Source organism: Marmota monax, unplaced genomic scaffold, assembly GCF_021218885.2.
Source record: "Marmota monax isolate L192 unplaced genomic scaffold, Marmota_monax_Labrador192_F-V1.1 WCK01_AAM20220418_F8-fsc00854, whole genome shotgun sequence".
Lineage (NCBI taxonomy): Eukaryota > Metazoa > Chordata > Mammalia > Rodentia > Sciuridae > Marmota > Marmota monax.
The window spans coordinates 123,062-139,160 of NW_026692248.1; the positions used below are offsets into that span (position 1 = coordinate 123,062).

At 53.7% G+C, this 16,099-nt stretch overlaps 1 long non-coding RNA gene across 1 annotated transcript in view; it reads left to right on the plus strand.

Moving 5' to 3' along the window:
• LOC124086071 (uncharacterized) overlaps positions 1–15,634 on the plus strand; it is a 35,261-nt gene extending 19,627 nt beyond the window's left edge. Inside the window, exons 5-7 of the long non-coding RNA XR_009225955.1 lie at positions 2,355–2,563; positions 3,087–3,338; positions 13,690–15,634. This is a non-coding gene — a long non-coding RNA (uncharacterized LOC124086071). The remainder of the gene's footprint in view (positions 1–2,354; positions 2,564–3,086; positions 3,339–13,689) is intronic.
• Positions 15,635–16,099: the final 465 nt, after the last annotated feature.

Below are 16,099 nucleotides of genomic sequence, written 5' to 3' on the forward strand. Positions count from 1 at the left end.
GGTAGAAGACAAAACAGGGGGCCTCAAGAGCACTCAGCCTTTCTGGTGTGTTCTTGGTAATGGAAGCCAGGTGGTTTGAGCACAGCTCTCCCTCACTTCCTCTCCCAGCCTAGGCACCCTGGGAAGATCAGTCTCTGCCTGAAGATGGAGGCCTCCCCTTCCCCTCCAGGGCTTCCAGGGATCAACATGTCTATCTGTTCACTTGCAAGACAGCCATGAATGTCCAGTCGGGGTGTGCACCCCAGCAGGGGGGCTGGTGACTGGGGTGCACACCCCCCATATTTCCCTGTGTCCCTGAAGGCATGGAGAGGAGGGAGGCAGCCCGCAGTTGAAGGGGTGTCCTGCTTAGCAGGCCACAGAGTCTGCTGCTGTGCATGGCTCTCTCTGTCTCTGTGGCTGTGCGGGTGCAGGGTGTCAGAGCTTGTTCCCCGCCTTCCTGGGGGAGGCTGTGTGGCCTTTCAGCCAGGCCCCTGGCCCCTGAGTGATGCCCACTCCCCACCCCAGGTGTGCCGGTGCTTTTGTCACTGGACTACATGACCTCGCTTTTCTACCACATCCCCAAGGCTCTGCTGGCTGCTGTCATCACCATGGCTGTGGCCCCCTGTTTGATACCAAGGTCTTCGGGACACTCTGGCATGTTAAGAATATATATATGGGCCAGATGACGATGGCCACATCTGTCATCCCAGCCACTTGAAAGGCTCTGGCAAGTAGGAGAGCAGCTGGGCAAATTTAGCAGGATCCTCTCTCAAAGTAGAAAGGGCTGGGGTGTGGCTCAGTGGGAGAGCCCTTGCCTAGGCTGTGTGAGACCCTGGGTTGCAATTCCCAGTGCCGAAAAGACAAATATGTGCTGGTCCAAAAGCTGAGAACGCTGTAGCACTGTGTTTGCAAAGCCTGAGGGCACTCATCCCCACAAATCCGTTCTGTTTTGCTTCCTGAAGAAGTGTAAGAACTTATGCAGATTATGAGGCTTTCTTCCCGTGGCCCCAGGGAGTCACCAAATGAAAGTGGTGGCTATTTTATTGTGTCCCAGGGCTTCCCTGCACATTTTATCTTTAGAGTAGCCTTGCAACATGTGGACATTCTGTGTACAATATAAGGCTCTCCTGAGGGAAACTGAGTCTCGTGAAACATTTCTGAGTCACACGTTGGGGGGACTCTGGGACTGCAGTTTGCCCTCAGGACATTTCCTCAGAGAAGGAGACCTGCAAGTCTGGGGGTTTGTGGTCCCCACATACCCATCTCCTGGGTCCCTTGATGTTCCCTTGACAGCCCTGCTGCTTCCCTCCCTCCAAGGTCACTTGAGGGAAGGCCCAGGAGGGTCCTGCCTGAACCTCAGGCACAAAGAGGTCTTCCTCTGTCCAACACCTGTGTACCAGCAGTGGCCTGTGGCTGCTGCCCCTGAGGCTCCAGAATGGAGGCCTCTGGCTGCTTTGTGTCCATGACCACCATTGCTCCACGTGAGAGGACCAGAAGGCTGTGGTGCTGAATGTAGGGTGCATCTTGCTCAGGTGGTAGTGCAGAGCCTGGGAGCAGAGGCGACTCTCAGCAGACTTCTCTCCCAGGGCTGGACCTGATACCACTCTGCATCATGTTCCTGCTGTGCTTCTGGGAGGTCCAGTACAGCGTCCTGGCTGGAACTCTGGTGTCCTCACTCATCCTCCTGCACTCTGGAGTCAGGTGCAAGAGCCAGGTGCAGGTCAGGGGTGGGCACTCAATGGTGGGACTCCTTGGCCAGGCTGTCCTGGTGTCTGAGTTCATGGGGCACTGCGGTTACTGCTAAAGATGACATCCTCTTGTTGTGCACCACAGCAGTCTCCACAGTGCCTGGCCTCCTGCCAGCACCCCTGCTGTTCCTTCAGCGCACTTCCAGCTTGGGACAGGCCAGGCCTGGCAGAGGCTAGGTCCAACCTGCCTCCAGGACTCAATCCCTTCCCTCTGCCTTCCCAGGTGTCAGAGGGCCCCATTCTTGTCCTACATCTGGCCAGTGGCTTGCACTTCCCTGCCATCAAAGCCCTGGGGAGGCAATGTTGAACAGGCCTGGGAAGGTATGTGGCTGGGCTCAGGTCACTGTGAGCTCCCACTTCCCTCTGTTCCAAGGCTCTCTATTCCCCCACCCTGGCTTTCAGGACCGGAGGCCAAGCCCCAGCCATCAGGGAGACGCTCGCCTGCGTGCGCATTAATGAGGCTGACACACAGAAGGTCCCCAGTGGGTAATGAGCCCCATACCACCCTGACTATGCTTCAACATGGACCACAGTGTCCCAAGCATGGCTCTCCCTGCCCGTTAGGGACAAGTGAGTCTTGTCACCCTGACATCCTCACTGGGTGTGACAGAGTGGCCTGCCCCCCAGGATCCCCATGGCACTGAGCTGTCCTGGAGTGCACACATCTGCAGCATTGATTACACCATGGTGCTGGGGCTCAGCGACCTCCTGGAGGACTTCTACCGGAAGGGTGCTTCAAGAAGCCAGCAGCACCCAGCAGGGAGATGGACCACACAGGAGGATGACCTGCTCAGAGACTCATGCAGAGCCCTCCAGAGTCAAGGATGCTGACCCAGGTGGCCAACCCCTTCCTGGCACTAGACACTATGGGTCGTGTTTGCAGAGCACTCCTCCTGGTGGTCTTTGGAGACTGTTCATGTAGAGATCCCTCCCCTGGCAGCAGCCACACACACACACACACCCCGGGCAGGCTGCCCTCCCTTGACCTACATGTGTGGAGGTGAAATGACCCTTTCCAGATACAGGCTTGTGTAGCCAGGCTGCCCACCCTGGGTGTCGAGCAGGAGCGCCTGTTTCCTGGACTGGAGAATGTCTGTCCCCAGGTGCCAATGCTCTGTGCTCTACTAACTGCTGACCTAAAGGGGTTCTGGTACTTCGCCATCTTGGAGGAGGCAGGTGTGTGCAGCGTTTGACTTGGCTGTCCTGCTGTTCCTCTTTCCTATCACACTTTGTAGTCTCTTTGGGGTCAGCCTCCGACACAGAGTTGGGGAGTAGGCAATAGCCTTTGATTCCATTGCACAAACTGAACCACCCTTACTTCTGCTTTTTTAGAGCTTGAAAAACTTGTGTCTTTGGCAGAGAAATAACTGCAGCAAGACCCAGGTACCCAGCCCTACAACAGCTGTAAAGACCCCGTCCCAGAACAAAAGAGATCCCTGCGAAGAGCTTGATCAGACCCTCAGTGGGTGTCTGGTGCTGAAGATTCTCCCAGAAGGTCCCTGTCACTGTGATTTGATACCAGATGCCACCTGATAGACACACTGGCCCAATGGAGCAGAGAAAGGGCTGCAAGGTGACCCCAGAAGAAAAGGGAGCCCATGCGAGGCCCAGGTAGGACTCTAGTGTTCTTTGGGACAACTGGAAAAACCTTCTGCTTGTCCCCTGGGCATGGACATTTGGGGAGAGGGGCTTGGCAAGAGCCTATCAGATTGACAGGCCAAGTGACAGAGAAAGGAACAGGGTTTCACAGCTAGGTGGGTGAGGTGTGCTGTACCCAGCACCTGCCCAGATCTACACTGAGCTCCAGCAGGGAGGAGTCTCAGAGGTGTCAGATCTTGATGCAGCATCCATGTGTGGCTGGGGAGGACACCAAGGTGAGCAAGATAACTTCAAGTCTGTTTCAAAAGAATTCTGTTTGTTTTTTTTTTAATTGAAGTAATAGCTGTGGCGTTTTTTGTAAAAATCATAAACACCTATTGTAAAAAAAATGCAGGAAACCACTCCCCCGGTCCCCCTCCACCCTGTGACCACCCCAGAACTTCCTGCTTCCTGGAATACACATATCTGTCAGAGTGTGGCGGGAACAAGACAGCACCCCAACTTTCCTTCAGCCCAGCTTTATAGCCCAGAAAGTTACACAAAGGGGGGTTACAGATAACAGAACTCTGACAAGCATCACACTAATGGTAGTTTACATTTTTTGCTGGCCCCGACATCAGAATTTATGAGGACCCTTAGAGTCTCAGAGAGGGTTGTTGTCTGGCCAGGGAAGGCCAATATTTATGAGGTGTCACTAAGTTTCAGAGAGGGCTGCTATCTGGTCAGAGAGCCAGGCATGGGTGAGTTCACGGCACAGGCAGGCATTCCAAGCAGATTCAGAATTTGCAGTAATTTATAGTAAAGCCGAACTTATCTTTTTCGTGGCTTTGTGGCGAGATGGCTCCCAATTTTAAGAAAAGATCAGGTTGGGTCTATCACAGCCTCCTGTGTTGCTGGGGTAACAGGAATGGGCCACTGCTGTGTCACATGCCTGTACTCTCCTAGTGTTCTGAAGTTAGATGGACAGGAGTCCTGGTTTCCTTTAGGCCCCTGGGCCTCTGGCTGCTACCTCCGCTGTGGTCTTGGTCACTGTCCCAGGTGCTGGGCACCCGGGGCTGGGGACCCGCACGCTTCTGGGTCCTCCCAAAGGTTTTCTTGGTCCTCTGTGGAGGGAAGCTGCTTTGGTGAACCCGCGCCCTGCGGAAATCAGGGCCTCCTCCGTGACCTGTACTGGTGCACAGCGGCAGGAGAGGGTTCCGGGGAAGGAGCAGTGATCTGGAAGGGTGCCAGGTCCCCGGGGGAGCTTTGCACTAGGAAGAGGGAGGAGGGGCGGTGCCTCGGGTGGAGTGGCCAGTGGACAAAAGAGCGCAGCGGCGGGGCAGCCCATCTCCCTGTGCTGCAGGTGCATCCCCAGTGCGGGTTTTAAGGGCTCCAGTGTCCCTGTGGCGAGGATTCCCTCCCTGGGTACCGGCTCCCACTGGGTAGGGTTCAGGGACGGATATGAGTTTCCTGGGCGCGAGGGACCTCCAGAGACCTCCAGAGACCATGATGCGGGGTGCAGGTGCGGGTTCGCAAGGCATAAGTCTCCATGGTCAGGTGGGGGCGACGCCCAGCTGGCTCTTCCTGCTGGGTCCCGCACCACACCCCCCTGGGCAGCGGGCTGCGGGCCTTTCTTGGCTCCCGAGCGACGTCCCTAAAGGGCAGGCCCTGCACCCCGACCTTCCCCAGCCGGAGCGTGCAGCAGCCTCTCCAGCAGTGCTGCAGGATGAGAAGGAGAGCGCTTAGAGCAGCAAGCAGCCAGAAGGCTGATCTGGGGCCTGTGGCCCCGCCCCAGCCTCCTTCTGCTTCACCTGTAACAACTCTAGTAACTTTTAGGAGAAAGGCGCAGTGTCCGTCCCCACACACGCTGGCCAATTTCCAGGGCAGGGTGGCGTCTTTGAGCAGTGCAGACTCGACCACAGGTCAGCCATTCCTGTCCCGCCTGCTTTTCCTTGGTGGTGGCTAGGGGCGGCTGAGCCTTGAGTTTTGCCCCTGGCCAGTGACTGGCAAAAGGACTGGTGGGAAAGACAGGAAGCTGAGCAGGGAAATGTTGAGTATCTAGGGCGCTCACTCTGCCTTTTGGCCCTTGGTGCAGACTTAGAACAAGAGAGTGCTTTGGAGAGGTGTCCCAAGCCCTACTCTGGAAGTTCTCTTCTGTAGGCTATTGGAGCACTCCATTGGACAACCTCAGACGGTGACCAGCCAAAACACACGGCTCCAAAATGTGACCTGACAGATAGACATCCCCCCCCCCCCGCCCCCATACACTTAGGCATATCTGTGACTGGTTATTCTTAGAAACCTGGATACCAGGAGTAGTTCTGACAGCTGTCCTTCTGTAAAAGAAATTGCCCCCAGTGAAGGAAATCTGCATTAGTAAAGAGGGCTGCTCCCAGACAGCTTCAGTTACCTGGGAAACTGCATAATGACACCATCTCCATCTCATGGTTCTACCGTGGCCCTCTTTTTTTTTTTTTTTAATTGCATATTTATAACCTTTTCTCTATTTTTATTTATTTATTTATTTATTTTTTGTGGTGCTGGGGATTGAACCCAGGGCCTTGTGCATGTGAGGCAAGCACTCTACCAACTGAGCTATATCCCCAGCCCTCTGGCCCTCTTTTAGCCGTGTCCACCCCCAGTAGTCCCCAAGCTCTGTCCTTTCCTGTAGCTCTGGTGTTGTGTAAAGGCCAACTGACCCTTCTTTGACTCATGTTTTGTGTGTAGGTATGTAATCAAATGTGCATAATTATCCTCCTGTTAATCTGTCTGATGTTGATTTAATTCATAGCTCAACTAAAGAACCTAGAAGGGTGGAGGGAAGCCGTGTTTTGCTCCTCTACAGTGGAAAGGAGCCTGGGGGAGCAGGGAGGGAATCATTGAAGGTGTTTGAGTGAGGAACTGCCAGACCTTGGTGTGCAGGGGAGGGGGCCTGATGGGAACTGGGGCTGGGCTGTAGCAGGTGAACTTTGGGAGAGGGGCAGGGGCTGCAGCAGAAGAAGTCTGCATGCAGCTGGTAGGTACCTCCAGCTGGTGAGGCGCCATAGCTACAGCCACTGCTTCTGCAGCTTTTTAATGCAGGACCAGCAGAAGTGGGTGGTGGATAGGTGGGTGTGCCTTGGGATTCACCGGTTAGGCCAGAGTTAAGGCCTGCCATCTTGACCTTGACCCTTTCCCTAGTTGGATGCCACCTGGTTAAGGAGAAGAGTGGGCCTCCATAAATGGCAGTGTCCCCCAGTTATTGGGAACCCTGACCCCAGCCTGTTAGCCCTGGGCCGCCCAGTACAGACTGACCTCTGCAGGAGGCACTGCTCAGCCAGAGGTAACCATGGCCACTAGCACCTCTCTAATGCTGTAAGCTGTCCCTGTAAGACTCACCTAACTCTCATCTGTGCTTAGGGCTACCTGTGGGTCAGCTGTCTTGTCCCCTCTCTCAGGGAGCAGGGTGAGATATTAAGGCACCCGGGGAAGGAAGTGGCACCTGGCTCCAGGCTTGCTTTCCAAGCAGCTCTGCAGGCTGCCTGGGGGTCACCTGTGTTAGGCCAAGGTTCTTCCCTGGCTGCAGGTCCACCTGAGTCTCCTGCCCACCTCCCCCAAGTTCTCAGTGGTTATGTGGGTAGCTGGCCTGGCTTGTGCTTTGAGCTGCAGTGTTAGCCTCTCCTGGGTGGTTGCATTGACAGAGGTGGGCTTCTGGATGGAGTGGGATCCAGGGTAGAGTGGAACTTGGGATGGAGCAGTGGCCTTGTGCAGCCACAGGAGACACACTGCTGCTAGATTTCCATTGGCCAATGAACTTCCTGGCTACAGCAATCTCACTTTCTCAGAAAACGAAACTGAAATGGGACTGTGGTCACATGACAGGAGGCACAGTTGTAGCTGCTGCCTTCGGAGCTCTTGCTTCTCCTTTCAGACCTGCAGGGGAAGGGACACTGGGCTAGAGGATCCCCCAGCCAGAGACACGTCTCCTGCAAGGCGGCACCCAAGTTCTGCAGCCAGTGTGGAAAGAGGCTGCCCCCTGCAGCCCAAGGACCAGGCAAGTCCAAGGGGCACTGGAGTCAAGTGGGGAATGGGGGATCTGTGCCTTCCAGGCAGATGGGAGCAGGGCCAGCTTGCAGCCTCAGGGAGGCCTGACCCTCCCCCACAGAACTCTTCCCAGGAGGCACTTTCCTCAAGCAGTTTTGTGAGGTTCTCTGCTGGAGTCACCTGTCCTGCTTCAAGTTTCCAGCCTCTTTTCTTTGAGGGAACTGAGCTTAGTCCCCCTTGGGGATGAGAAGCCTCTGGCTGAGCTGAAGGGCTCTGGACACTCCAGAGGATGTCTGAGGTGTCTGAGGTGTCTGAGGCTGCTGGAGGGGAAGGGCTCTGTAGGTTTGCAATGCCCTGGGAGGGGTCCCCGCAGCCTGCCCAGGCTGTCAGTAGAGGGACAAGAGGGCACCAGCTGTCAGATGGGCCTTCCTGCTGATGGCCAGAATAGAGCAAGTGCCTCCCCTGCTCCTGTCCTGCTGCCCTAGAGCCCATGGGGCACTGAGCTCCCAGAGGGCAGCACTGCTTTCCCTCAGCCCCAAGGATGCCCTGAGCATCTGGGACTTGTGGACCCTGAGTGGCTGTAGATTCCTTGCCTAGTGAAGATGGAGTTGTGGAATGGTGGAGCCACCTGCCAGGGCTCCCCACCCCTGGGTACCAGGAAGAACATCTGCCAGCTGGCGCCTTGGGAGAGGAGGGTTTGCAGTCTCAGGGGTTTAAAAAAGCCAAGCTGCTAAGCTGTGATGTGCCCAGCATTGTGCTAAACACGACATTATCATAAATCCCTGTCCTTCAGATGCTGAGAGTGAAGCACAGAGAGGTTAAGTAACTTGCCCACAGCCTCACAGCTAGCAACAAGAGACAGGATTTTGAACCCTCTGGAACCCAAGTGCAGGTTGAACTCTGGTTGAGGTCTTGCTGGTCTTGTTTGAGGGGAGAAAGGGGGTACTGGTCTGAGTGATGAGCAGTGCCAGACTGTTTTCACAGGCTGGCTGTGGGGCCAGCATTAACATTAATTATGGGACAAGACAGGGTGGTCCCTGACAGAGGCCATGAAGGGCAGGTGGGGCAAACACAGCACCCTGAGGGAAGTGGTGACCCAGGGTTCATCCTGCTGCAGGGCCTCCCTGAAAGGCCACTGCCCTCTGCCCCTCTTTTCATTTTTGGTGAGGGGCTGGGATGGGCCAGGAACCACTTGCCAGCAGAATCTGAATAAAGGGGAATCTGCCTGAGAACAAGGATATGTGGCCTTTTTACCAAAAGCTGCTGATTCTTCTCATCCTGGGGGCAGGAATCAGAGAAGAAGCAGCAAAGGGCAAATCTCTAGCCTTGGCCCTGAGCCTGGACGTGGGATGTTTACACTTCAAAGGGCAGTAGTTGGATTCCTAGGGGTAGTTATTTACAGTCCACAAGGCAAAAGGTAGGGGTATGTTAATCAGGTTTCTTGGAGATGGCTGACTGGAAAGGGGCAGGAACTCTCCCTTTCTGGGCACTACTTCTCATCGCAGTGTTCTTATAGTTTATTTTATATCCAGGCCTGGGTTTGCCATCCATTACACTACCAGGGGCTGCCTTCCAGGGGTGCCCATCCCTGCAGGGAGGGAGAGAGGGCAGGATGGCAATAGGTAAATTGAGTCAGGTCAGATCTAGGAGGCTAATTTGAGTGAGTCCAGTTTTGCTCCCCTCTGCCCCCAGAGCCTGTCAGGGGTGCCAGCCCGGGCTTCCTCATGCCTGGTGGTGACTCTGTTTACTGGAATAGAAACCGAAACAGGAACTGGGGGCTTGGCTCCTCAGCAGAGGAAGGCCACTCCTCTCAGCCACTTGGAGGTTCTTCAGGTGGTTCCATCTGCTTCTGGACCAGGGTAGGAATCCCAGGAATTCGGGAGCCAGCCAGGCCATGGGATGCTCTGCCAGGAACCCAGGCCTGGAGGTCCTGTGGATGAAGGTGTGGGGGGAGACCTAGACCTATGGTCTCTGCAGAGGCAGGGGTGGGGGTGGGGGTGGGGTGGGGGTGGGGGATGGGCTTTGAGCGAGGTGGGCCACCCTTTCCTGCCCCAGGTCCCCGGCGATCCAGAATGCTGGGAGCTTCCTGGAGGAGGCACCAGGGTCCATGCAGCTGTTGCTTTTTTATTCTCTGTTTTCCTGGAGTATGTGTGTTTTTACAATGGAGGAGATAAGTTCAGAGTCTCCAGAGCATCAGGGCTCCTGGGAGGCTGGGAGTGTGCAGCTTGGAGCCTGGATGATGGGGCGCTCCCTGCAGGAGGAGCAGCCTTGCCTCTGGGGCTCAGGGTGGGTGGGGTTCAGCGGAGCCCCTGGCCTGGGTGGGTGAGACCCCATCAAACAAGGGGTGGAGGCCAGATAATAAGGTCCCACCCCCATGAGGTCTTCTAGGGGGTTCCAGTGGAAGCCCAGCCCAGGATGTCCAGGAGGCCCAGAGCAGATGTCCACTGGGTGGGGAAGAGGCCTGGGCAGTGGTATCTGGTCCCTGAGTTTTGCTCCCCTCTGCCCCCAGTGCCTACCACACAATGGGCTGGCAAAACCTGCTGTACTATGCCCTGGTGTGTTTCCTTTTCAACTGTAACAGAATTATTATAACATACATTTGGCATTTGATATCTCTCTCTCTTATTTATTTATTGGTATTGGGGGTTGAATTCAGGGCTACTCAAACACTGAGCCACATCCCCAGCCCTATTTTGTATTTTATTTAGAGACCGGGTCTCACTACGTTGCTTAGTGCCTTGCCCTTGTGGAGGCTGGCTTTGAACTCGGGATCCTCCTGCTTCAGCGCCCCCCAACCCCTGCCTCTGGGATCACAGGTGTGTGCCACTATGCCAGGCTGCTTTGGATCTTTTAAAGTGGAGCATTTCATGGGCTGGTGGAGCAGAGCATTGTCTAGTGTCAGTGAGCTGGTTTGAGCTTCCACACATTTTTTTTCTGGTCCCGGGGATTGAACCCAGGGTCCTTCACCACTGAACCCCATCCCCAGCCCTTTTTACATTTTATTTTGAGACAGGGCCTCACTAAGTTGCTGAGACTGGCTTTGAACCTGTGATCCTCCTGTTTCATCTCCTCTCCCACCCTCTCCCTCCCCATCTTGTTCATAGTCCAGTGGTGAAGCCAGAATCAGACAGGCAGTCAGTATAGATAGGTAAATTGAGTCAGGTCAGATCTAGGAGGCTAATTTGAGTGAGTCCAGGAAGTTGAAGACTGTCCCCTGAAGGATTGAAATGTTAATTCCTTCAGCCCTTCCTCCACCCTTATGAACAACTTTCCCCTTCTCCAATCTATTGCTAAGGTAACCTGTCCCAGGAGCTGTCCCCCTCTATAGGGAGCTGTAAGGTTGTTAATTAATGTGTCCTGGGCTGTTCCCTCCTGCCCTTCCCCCTTCTGCTGTTTCTCACCTTTTGGCCATCCCACCTAGCATTCCTGGGCCCAGTCACACACACAGGAAGGAGAGAGAGAGAAGGAAGAGAGAAGAACAAAGAAAGCCTAGGGCACATTTTAAAAAGCAGAAAGCCTCACTTCTTGGATACCAGGATACCAGCTATGGCCCCCTTCTTCCTCTTGGGAGAAGTCTATGTTACTCCTTTCTAAATAAACTCTGCCTTACATGCTTCCCTCCGTGTGCTTCTCTAATGTTCAAACTTCAACATGTGGGGGAGCAGAACTCATAACCAGCGGTACCAGTGGCGTGGTCAGAAGTGTTTCTGTGGTTCCAGTTATGATCTCCAACAGCAGGGAAGCCAGGCGTCTTTTGGATATCAGATGGCCACTTGTATTTGTTTTTATTGGACTGCCTGTTGAGATTTATAGTCCTTGGGGCTGTTTGTGTTGGAGAATACAGGAAGCCAGGGCAGTACAGCAAAAAAGGGCACGGGAGGCCAGGAACCATGGAACAAGAATAAGGCACCAAAAGGAGTTTTATGGAAGTGTGGGGAGACACTTCCAGGGGAGGTTCCCAGGTCTGCGAAAGGGTGAGGGCCAGGAGGTCACTGTGCTTCAGGTTAGAACAGTACCTATATAGGTCACTAGAGGTAGGAGGGCCTAGACCAACTAAATTGTTACTACCATTAGCTGGTTGGCCAGAGTTTAGGGCCAGGTCTCTTCAGCCAGGTGAAAAGACCCGCCCATGGGATGGGGAGTGGGAAGAGGAAGGGAAAGGGAAGGGAAAGCTGCTGGCCCCACAAGGGCCTGGCTTAGGGGTTTGGGTGTGCCTAGGGCTCTGGCTCCTTTCTCTGGTCCTGCAGCCCTGCCCTTCTGTATACGGCAGCTTTGTCCTCAGGCTGGAGGCAGAACTCTAGGCCAGGGTCCAACATCCAGCCTGCCATCATGGACCCCCCAGGAGGGGGTGTGTGTGTGTCCAACTCCAGTAGGAGCCCTGGAGCCCTCCCTGAGTCTGTCCCTGGGGCCAGGGGAGATGTCAGGTTCTGAGTAGATTAGGTTTCCTAGAGCTGCCTGTCCAGCTGGCATAGAAGGAGGGAGGCCCATCAGAATCCTGGGTTTGTTGTTAAATGTCAGCTGTGCAAAGGGAAGTGGTCTGGGAGTAGAGAGTGTGGCAGAAAGTTTTCCAACTTTTTGGCGATGTGTTGTGTATGGGCAATTAGAGGCCTTGGTATAGGGTCTGAGTTCTCCACAGGGACTTGGTATAGGGTCTAAGTCCTTCACGTGGTCTTGGTATAGGGTCTTATTATTTGGTACCCCCAAAATACCACCAGAGACCAAGATCGATGTAAACAGCAAAGAGGTGTTTATTGTGAGCTAGCTCGGTCCTCCGCACGCGCACACACAGCAGCCTAGGGTTTGCAGCAGTTTTATACACTCTTTGGGGAAGGCAGGAACTTCACATAAATCATAGCATCTCTTAGCAAATCATCCCACACCTCGGGAAAATCATAAAACAACTCTAAACATGACTAGCACATTCACTGGCGGGAACAAGTTGGGTAGGGTGATTGGTTACTACAAGAGGGGAATTCGTTTGAACTGATTGGTTTAGGCATGAGGGGTGTTCGTGCTGAACTACCTGGTTTCCCAACACGTTATCAACCACCATAAACTACTGGGGGGTCATCTGACATCCCAGGTATTTCCCTGTCTCATGCTGATTGGTGGCTGCTAGGGGGCTGCTATGGGTCCCCACCTAGCCTGACTGAGTCAGGGACACCTGGCGCAGCAGATCTCTCCTGTTATTTGTAGATAAACAACTTAGCAGGGTGGGAATGTGCTTAGGAGTGCTCTGTGGGTCTTTCCAAGGACAAAGTTCATGCCCCTTCTTTGGACAGGCTTTGCTCTGAGGTAGAGGCTGGTTTTTCAGTCTGAGTCCTGTATGTGGTCTTGGTATAGGGTCTGAGTCCTGCACATGGGCCTCCTTCAACACATGGGCCTCCTTCAGCGCTTGGGCCTCCTTCAGCTCATGGGCCTCCTTCAGCTCATGGGCCTGAGGGTCTTCTTCCTCCAGCACTCTGGGCCCCAGGTCTGCATGGCCCCTGCCTTGAAGGGAGGAGATGCAGTGGTAAAAGAGCTGGGAGAGGGAAGAGAGAAGGGGCTAGGGGAGGGAACACCTGGAGCCTGGCAGGCCTGGGCCTTGGCAGTCAGCTCAGAAAACATTCCAGGCAGAAAACCAGCTTGAAATGGCATGGTGTCATCAAGACCCAGATTTGACAATAGAGATTCTTTGAAGGGTGAAGTTCAGACTCGGGTGTGCAGTCTTCAGTGGCTTTGTGCACACTGTGTAGATGACATACCTGGTGACACAAGGTTCTCTCTAGACCAGAGGGTAGATGGATGGGGTAGTGCTAGGCTAAGGGAGGCAGGCCTCCCCTGGGAGGTGCCTGGACTGGGGCTTCCTGCCCCTGAGGAAGGAGAAGGATTTTTCTGGTCTGGAAGAAAAGGGCAGATTCTGTTTTAGAGCTGCAGAGTTTGGGGTGCTGTGGACATTGCCCCTGCCGTGCCCCTTTCTTTTCTTTTTCTCTTTTCCTACACCACCCCTTTATCTTTCTTTCTTCCTTGGTATTGGTGATTGAACTCAGAGGTGCTCTATTATTGAGCTACATCCCCATTTGAGACAGGACCTCCCTAAGTTGCTGAGGCTGGCCTCACACTTGGAATGCTCCTATCTCAGCCTCCCCAGTTGCTGGGATTATAGGCACATGCACCTGGCAGCCCAGCCTCTTTCTGTCTGATTCGCTGTTCCTTTGCAGCTGGGGCTGAGTCCTGGTCACATCCTGCCTGGCTGGTAGCAGAAACCACAGCAGGGCCTTGAGGGGGGTCAGGTCTGATCTCTGCAGGGTATTTCCCAGTGTGGCCTTCACATGCTCCCTGCTTTTCCCTGATCTGACCTGTCCTTCATCTGCCTGTATAGATTCTGAGAACAATAACTCCTTGGTGGCCCCATCCCTGGAGGAAGAGATGGAGTTGAGGGAAGCGCTGCAGGAAGACAGGGAACTGTGCTTGTCCCTTGGCTCCAGTGATTTGCAGGAAAATGCAGCTGAGCCCAGTTCTGAAGATGGGTCCTGGACCATCCAAAGAGTGAGTGAGCCATGCCGCCTCCACCCGTCCCTGCTCCTGCTCTGTGTTTCCCTGGTGGCTGAGCTGGGCTGGCTGAGTCACCCTCACCACCACCATGTGTCCCTCACCCCCTGACTTTCCCCTGCAGCCTTGCTGCACAGAGGTCCAGCTGGCCCCAGAAGTGCCACCACCTGGCTGCCCTCAGTGTCTGGTCCATCCCCAGAGGTGCCTACTGGCTCCAGGCCCTGGGTCTCCACCTTCTTTTCACAGCTCTAGACCCGATATGTGTGTGCCTCAGGAGCTGTGGCTGGGCCAGGTGTGGGTCCTGCTCTCTCTGGGTCTCTGTATTGAGGTGAGGGGCTGGGTGCTCCTCTGTTGTGCCACAGGACCCATGTGTGGGTGCTCGCTGGCTGGCAGGTGCTCTTTCCCAGAGGTGAGGCCCATTGGCCTCTGGGAGTTGTTAAACACCAGGGAACTATTGCTTGGTCAGGGACCTTGCCGGAGCCCCCGGAGGCTTCTGGGAGGGATCTCCCTGCAGGCGCTCAGGAGCACTAGGTGTGCTCCAGCTCACAGACACCCAGATTGTGGCACCTGCTGCCAGGCTTCCTCCTGGCTCAGAGGGGAAGGTGGCTTTCTGTGCCTGGGCTGGGGCTGGCTTGTGAGGTTCCTTGCAGGGGGTGCTCTGTGGTCCAGAGTGTGGCAGTGACACGCTGGAGTTCTCTGGTCCATGCATGCATGTGGGCGGGTGCTATGCGTGGTGCATGGGTGTGGGGTGTGTGTGTGTGTAGTGTCTGGTGTATGTGGTGTGTGTGAAGTGAGTGTTGATTTGTGTGTATGTGTCAGGGTGCAGGACCTGTGGGGGGGAGTGGTGTGTGTTTGTGTGTATGGTGTACGGTTGTGTCTTTCCCCTGGAGTAACCCCTTCCTCAGCAGGGAAGGCCACACAAACCTGGCCCTTGGGGGATACTGAAGGCTTGGGTGAACCTTCAAGTGAGAGTCACCATTGAGACACTCAGGGGGTGGTGATTAAAAATGCTGCAGTGCTCAGCAGGATGAGGGTCTTTTTAAGCCTTCACAGAGTAAGTTGAAGAATCTTTGTGTAAGAAAAAAAAGGAGCAATAGCCAGGAAACCATAGTTGTGCACAGTGGTGCACACTTGTAATCACAGTGACCAGGAGGCCAAGGCAGGAGGATCCAAAGTTCAAGGCCAGCCTCAGCAGCTCCGTGAGACCCTGTGGCAAAAGAGAGAGAGAGAGAGAGAGAGAGAGAGAGAGAGAATAAAGAAAGGACTGAGGACATGAGCCCTGTGTCTGATTCCAACTTCACACCTTAAGAAACTAGGAAAAGGTAAAGCAACTAAAACCAAAGGCAAAGAAGGAAGGAAATACTAACTATTAGAAGAGAAATAAGCAAAGGAGATGGGGCTGGGGTTGCGGCTCAGTGGTAGACCGCTTGCCTAGCACGTGTGAGATGCAGGGTTTGATCCTTAGCACCACATAAAAAAATAAATAAAATAAAATAAAGGTATTTAAAAAAAGAAATAAACAAAGGAGAGAATAGAAAAGCACTAGAGAAAAAAAAAAAAAAACCAGTGAATCAAAAGGTTGATTCTTTGAAAAGACCAACAAAATCCATAAACTTTTAGACTCATAAAAAAAAAGATAACATGTAAAGAACTCAAAAGGTCCAGGGTCCTGTTTTATCTCTTCGTGGAAGCTAGAGAGGAAAAAGGGAAAGTAAGGTGGGGGCAGACCTCAGGCAATTGAAGGGAAATCAGTGGAAGAAAAGGAGGTGGGGGTGGGAGGTGGGGAGAGGGGAAGTGCTGGGGAGGAATCCTGGCTAAATGATATTGTTACACTATGGATGGCATGCACCCATACGTAACAACAAACACCAGCATACTGTGCAATCGTAGCACACCAGTGAGAAAAGGTGCCAGACTGGGGTTGTAGCTCAGTGGTAGAGCCCTTGCCTAGCCTATGGGTTCCATCCTCAGCACCACATGAAAATAAATAAATAGGTAAATAAATAAATAAATAAATAAATGTATATTTTAAAAAAGAAGAAAGGGTGCCAAAGAAACTAAAGTAGAAATGAAGGTGGAGACATTACTGATGACTTTACAGAAGTAAATCTCAATTAGAGGGAATATCATAGAGTTGGCATTTGGTTACCAAATGTTTAACAAAACTTGCTTAATTGTGGCACCAAAAGCACTAGAAACAAAAGGAAAAAGTAGAAAAATTGGACTTCATCAAAATGAAG